The following is a 7,461-nucleotide window of genomic DNA, read 5'->3' as shown; positions in this document are numbered from 1 at the left end:
CTAAATCTTCCTTATGGGATCGACCCCTTGCTTGCTCTATACTATCTTGTGTGTTGTGTTTTAATCTAGGGTAATTAATTTGTGCGACCACGACATCGCAACAATTATCTTGGTCTTATAGATTTGGTTTTTATTTTCCTTTTTAATTTCAACCATCAATGTTAGATGTATTGGAAATAGAACTTCATAATTTTTTTATTTTATTTTTATGAAATTATCTCAGTTTTTTTACCTAACTTGCAAGTTTAATAGTTTAACCCAGATTGACCCTCATGTTATTTTTTTTGCCACCTTTTCTAATTGATTTTATCTCAATTTCATCATTGAATATAGATTAGTTGGAAATTGAATTTTATAATTTATTTTTTTATTTTTTATAGGGTTATTCCGATCTAATAATCTAGATCGCAAGTTTAACAAATTGATCTGAATTGACTTCATTTTTTAGTTACTTGTTTTAATTGAATGTTTTTTTTATAATTTAGTTTTATAATTTTTTTATTTAATTTTTATGGTATCATTTTAATCTCATAAACCAGGCTATAATTTGATATGTTAATTTAGGTTGACTTGATTTATTTATTTTATCATTTTAAATTGAATTTTTTAATTTCACCCTCTAACAACTCAATCTTTGATTTTTTTAAAAAAAATTATCCTTCGATACTAAATTATTTGGAAATTGAACTTTATAATTTTTTTTAATTTGTTTTTTATCAGCCCTGTGGGTTAAGTTTTTTTAAAAAAATTTCAACATTAAATAATAAATTTGTTGAAAATAAAAATTTATAATTTTTTTTTGAATCTGTTTTATAATAATTGTTCTTAATTAACTCCATCAATAAAATAATGCCAGCGAAACCAGTGTTTAAATACTGACATAATAATTAGTCAATAAAATACAAATTTCTGGTAGAGTATGCCGAACTATGAATCTAACCATCGAAGTGCAAGATCCAACTCAGTCAAGATTAACAGTCATGTAGTTATTAGTTCTGCCATGCAGGCTATTGGTTGAATCAATAAATCATTAAAAAAAATTAAAATAATAGCTTAAATGACATTAAAAAATAAAACTTTATCAGCTTCTAAAAAAAAAACTTAATTATTTATTTCAATTATTTTCCTTATTTATTTTGATTGAATGAAAAAAAAACTTAATTATTTTCCTTATTTATTTTGATTGAATTCTAACTAGGTTTCAATTAAATTGGTTGATTTAAGGAGTTAACTATAATATTTGGAACGGAGAGTCGATATGAAAATATTAGGTTAAACTTGAAATAAAACATTAATCAAACAAAAACCATAGAGGTAATCTACAAAAATCCTGGAATTGCAGAAGAAATATTTTCCATGAAATAAAACTTAAATTAAATTTCTCAAGCTTAAGATTTAACCTAAGGTTTTTAAAAATTTTGGGCTGTCATTGATCTATACTCCGGAAGGTAGCTTTTTCACTGGTTGAGTTTGATAGATCAATGCATTGTAGATTAATTTCGATGATAATTTAAATTTTTTTATTTAAAAATAAAAATAAAACGCTTGGGTTTTTTACTGTTGAGTCTAATGAAGCTGTCCTCGTTGCTTAACAGTTCTTTTATTTATTTTTTCTTCTTTGGTCCTTGTAGTTCTTAGTGTTGATATTTGGACTCCAAAATTTCATTTCTTTTACGTTTCAACCATTGAATGTTGAAAAGAAAAGAAAAATCATTAAAAAAAATATACAAAATTTAGCCGATCACATTCCAATTATAAAAAACACCGGTCTTGATGTCAATAAATTAATTTTAAAGATAAGAGTTTAATAATGGTAGCCTTGATCTTTAATCATGCTAGGAAAAATATATCTGGTATAAAGTTTGTTTGGATTCAATTTAATTTTGAAGTTTTAGAGTGATTATATGGTGTTTTATAATTGAAAATGAGATTATAGAGGTTTAGAGGATGTTTTAGGTGTTTTTAGATAGAATATAAATCTAAAATTAGAATTTGGAGTATAAAATAGCCGAATTCCATTCGTCAAACCATCAAAGTTGGCTGGTATTTATTTCAATGAACAACATGTCGTCCACTTTAGTTTTAGTCAAAAACAAGTAGGGGTGTTGGCGTGGACTTTCAAGTCTACGAGCGCATAGCCTTCATTTTGTTTCTTTTTTATTTATTTTATATATATTTTACAATAAAATCATTAAAATGATGTTTAAAACTCATCTAGTTAGGCATGAATTTTCAAATAAAGTTAGGTTTTTTTCTTGATAATTTTAACAATTATTTTATGAAGAATTATATAATAGGAAGAATTTATTTAGAAAATTGCTCATGAATATTTAATAAAAATAAAATATTTATTTTATTATCTTTTATTATAAACTTTTCACATTGTTTTCTCATACTAATTGTTCTTTTACGTTTTTTTACACAGCTACGTGAAAATTATAAAGGCATTTTGTTTTTGGTTCTTGATTGAAGCTTTTTAGATTATGATAATTTTTTTATTTAAGAATAATAATTATATTAAAATAAAAAAAATGTGTTTTTTTCAATATAAAAAATGAATACATGAATAAATAATGAGAGCTTTGATTAAAAAATATATATTTTTCTCCTGAATTTAAATTATTAAAATCCTAATGATATTTGTTTCAATTACTCTAAGTTTTAATTCAAAAACTATGATGATAAAATAGAAAATTTTCTCAAAATTCAAAAAAAAGAAATACATAAATATGATAGAGGGATTTGGATTAAAAAAATGCAATTTCTCTCTAGAATTTAAATCTTTTTATTGTTTGGAATATTTATTTCAATTATCGAAGAATTCAATACCCGCAGAACAAACTAACTAAAACAGTAAAATGCTCGTTAAATGATATGATTGATCGACCAAAACCACATGAGATTTGACAACCAATCCAACTCTCTAACATGAATATTAGTTTTTAGCATATGCTTCCTTTCAGCAATATTGGGTAACATTGTAAAAATTATATTTTTATTTTTTTTTAAACTAATACTTTTATATTTTTTAATCATTTTAATATATTAATTTAAAAATTAATTTAAAAAACTAAAAATATTATTTTAATATATTTCTAAGTAAAAATACTCTATAAAATAATAATTACAACACAACTGGGATAATCGGGTAACCTTGCCCAGCGGTGGAACGGCGTCTTGCGCCTTCTGCTGTCACGGGTTCGAGCCTTGGAGTTGCATGCCTGTCAGTCCCGCGCTGCCTTACCTGCCTGCTGGGTTTGCAGGGTGTTCAGTGGACCGTGGGGATTAGTCGTGGTGCGCGTAAGCTGGCCCGGACACCCCACGTAAATCAAAAAAAAAAAAAACGTGTTATCACACATTTCAAAAGTTGCATCCTTGTATCAAAAATATAAAATAAAGACGATCATTTCATGGTAAATTGCGAAGACCTTTTCTGGACGTGAATACACCACAGATACATTCCAAGGTTGCTGTCGAGTGTCCCTGAGTTTTTTTTTTTTTTTTTTTTTGGGGGGGGAAACCTCGTCAAAAATATCCTCCGCCGTTGCTTTTCCACCGGTCCACCATCGATTTTACTCTCTTTGGGTGGACCCTTATTTTGTCCTTCTTTATCCTAATTAGTATTGGTCCATGTGGGTCCGTCCATTGAGCGGCAAATCCTTCCAAATTTTATCAATATAGTCCTCTTTCTTCACCTTATATCAGTTTTTTCCATCTTTCTATTCTCTTTTTCTATCATATCCCTTTAAAAGAACACTCAAGAAACACACAAACGAATATAGTATTTAGAACTGGCAATTTGGCCTCGAGGTTGTAATGATTCAGTTGTTGCGAAATTGGAACCATTAACACGAGGTGTTAAAAATTGAAGGATGGATTTGTAAGTTTTCATGTTATGTAGTTTTGGATGTATTACTGTTTATTTGGGAATGTGGTGCAAACTATATTTTTAAATTTTTTTTATGTTTTTAGATATTTTAGATATGCTGATATTATAAATAATTTTTTTTTAAAAAAAAATATTATTTTAATATATTTTTAAATAAAAAAACTTTAAATCATAATTCTTAGTGCAATTCTAAACAAATAAGGATAGTAAGTGAAATAATGAAAGACATTTTCAGAACTAAAAACCACTAAATTGAGGATGGTCAATATTAATTAAAAAAGATCTAATTATATATAATTCTATAGGTGGCAATAATTACTCCGAATAAAATAAAGGGATTAAATTATAATTAACTCAATAATAAAACATAGATCATCGCCGGAAGGAAAAGAACACAAACAAAGTGCATGCGTGTCAGCATAAAGATGCAGACGATGGTTTTATCTTGCCAAGGTACTCTACCCTTAGAGTCGTTTTCAGCCACCGTAAGTGGCGCCGTTCCATTCTGGTCATTGAGGACGCAGGATCTCCAAAATGGACGGTGAAGACTTACTTTCCATGCCAGGAGATGACGTCATTTAGACGGAGACCACTACGCGCCAATAACAATTGACGTGTCAAGTAGGATGTGGATCCCAGTCAAGGTACCGGAATAGAGCGGGGTGAAAAAGAGAGAAAAAATTAAGGTGAAAATAGGAAAAGTGCTTACACGTGTTGTGCATAGAAGTCACAGTTGTTTTTTTAAATTATCTATTATGTTTTTAAATTAATTTTTAATGTCAATCATTCAAAACAATTTTAAATTTTTTTTTTTTTTAAATAACAACATTTCTCGTGCAAAATCAAACAAGTTCCACTCGAACACAGCCTGCGGGAGGGAAAGTCATCGCAGAGGTTGTTCCATCCTTGAGCATATAAATTAATTAATTTGGAGTTACTACTTTACTAGTAAGATTAATGGGTGATTTACTTTACCTTTCCTTTATTACTTTAGGCGTAGTTCATCTTATTTAACAATTCTTGTATTTTTGAATTATTTTTTTGTTTGTCAATATTAAATTATTTTCACATGAATTCTAGCCTAAAAATATTTGTTGAATTTAAAGAGTTTTTTTCTAATATCTAGAAATGGGTTTGATCTAAAATAATGATATGAAAAACTAAATTATCATCTGAGCTAGCATTTTAAAGATTATTGTTACAAAGATAAAATAAAAAAAAAAATTATTTTTATGTAGAGCTACTGCAAAATTTAATCCTTATTTTGCCCATTAGAAACAAGGTTTCAGTGTTTATGTACATTAATGGGATTAAAATTCCAATCGATGATTTATATCCTTAAATTTCAATAAAATTAATCCTCGATTATCCAATATAATTAACTCAAGTTTTATTTCGATACAAGATGACTTGCACTATCCACACTTGCTTTAATTATAAAAGTACTGACTCGGCACACTCTTTAATCAAATAATTTAAAGCCATCATAAATTTATAGTATGGTTAATTTCATGAATAATTGTGAATAACTTAAAAATATAATATAAGTAATTTAAAAAATAAATTATTTTTAAAATGAAATTGTTTTCTAAAAGTAGGTAGTAAAATCCAGGAATAAAAGTCCATTTGTTTTTGTATTTTTAATTTTTTAAAAAAATTAATTTTTTTATTTTAAATTAATTTTTGATGTTTTTTATTATTTTGATATGCTAGTGTTAAAAATTATTTTTTATATAAAAAATATTATTTTAATATGTTTTTAAATAAAAATACTTTAAAAAACAATCACTATTATATTTTTAAACACCACCAAACTATAATGTTAATTAATAAATAAAATAAAAGCATTAATATTTATTTGAATATATATAATTAATCAATACAATAAAATCTTTAATGTCTATTTCAGTGTATATATGCTTGCATGTAAATCTGAACTTGTTCATTCCATATGAAAGAAAACAATTTGAGTTTGTTTAAAAAATATTTTAATTTTTTTGTCTTTCTAAAATTGGATTCGATTGATAGGAATTAAATGAATTATTAAATATTTATGATGAAATTGCTCATTGTGATCACAGAAAGTTGAGATGCCCTATTATAACTATCTATGTGTCCTAGATCACCCTCCTATACAAACATAGGAATCATGAAGTTGGAGTATGAAATATCAAATAATATCTCCTATAAATTAAATTAAGATATTATTATTTCGAGATAATTATAATTTTGTATTTTTCATTCATTTCTAACAAAAATAAAATAAAATATTTTAAAATAAAAATATTTTTCAATAACAATATTCTAGGTTACCCTTTAATTTTAACACCAAAATTAAGTCTAGCTAAACTTTAAATGATATTAAGGTAGAATGGATTTTATTTAAAAACATTCTTATACTAAAAATGTATATTTAATAATATGATGTATAATATTTTTTAATTTAAAATATATTAAAAAAAATATTTTTTTAAAAAAACGTATTTATGACACCATCTCATTAAAACTATAGAAAACATCATGTTAATATTTTAAAAAATAAACGCAACTACAGCACTAAAAATATACTACAAATTATTATTATTTTTAAATACTGTGAACTGTATTATCAAAATCCACGTTACTAACTAGAGGTCTGACATTAGCAGTGGCCTTAAAAAGCAAAATCCTTTTAAAACCATAAACTAATCTTTTCTTCAATCGAATAAGGGGCCCCACTCTTCGTCTGTATGGGACTTTAATCATCCCTTGTCCACATTGAGCTCACACTTAAAATTGCCCACTCTCTTTCTCACTGTCATCCCTCCCCTCCCCCCTCTCTCTCCATCTCTGCCATCACCTATCCCAGCTCGTGATCCTCTTCCTCCACTGACCTCCAGTCTCAAGTACGTGCCGCTCTCTCTTTATCCTTTTCTTTAACTGTTTTCTCTTTCCTCCTACGCTATAAATCCACCATTTCAAGAATCTGTCACTCTTTCTTTACTAACGTTGTTTTCTTTCCATGCAACTTGTAGTTAATTTCCCGGCGAGAAGGTTAGCCGGAGAATGGCATATATGTGTGCAGATAGTGGAAATCTAATGGCAATAGCCCAACAAGTTATTAAGCAAAAACAACAACAAGAACAACAGCAACAACAAAGCCACCACCCCCAGCAACAATTTCTTGGCCTAAACCCTTTTTCTTTAAATCCTTGGCCAAGTACTACAATGTCTGCTAACCCAAACTTGGGTTATGGGCTCTCGGGCCCGGCTGCCTACTCTGACCCGTTTCAGAGTGGACCAGATACAGGTGATCCACCCGGGTTTAGTTTCTCGAATATGGAGCACCAGCACTCGAGCGGGTTTCGCTTTCCTGATTTTACTGGAGCTGGCGGTGAGTTTGACTCTGATGAGTGGATGGATAGTTTGATGAACGGTGGAGATTCGACGGATAGTTCTAATCTTCCTTCTGGTTGTGACGCGTGGCAAAACAGTTCTGATTTCGGGATGTACACTTCTGATCCGTTTCATACTTGCCCCAGTCGACTTACTGTTGGCTGCTCTCCACCGTCTGATCTTAACGGGGGTATCTC

The sequence above is a fragment of the Populus euphratica genome, unplaced genomic scaffold, assembly GCF_000495115.2.
Source record: "Populus euphratica unplaced genomic scaffold, PopEup_1.0 scaffold252.1, whole genome shotgun sequence".
Lineage (NCBI taxonomy): Eukaryota > Viridiplantae > Streptophyta > Magnoliopsida > Malpighiales > Salicaceae > Populus > Populus euphratica.
Note: the sequence above shows the minus strand (reverse complement) of the source record.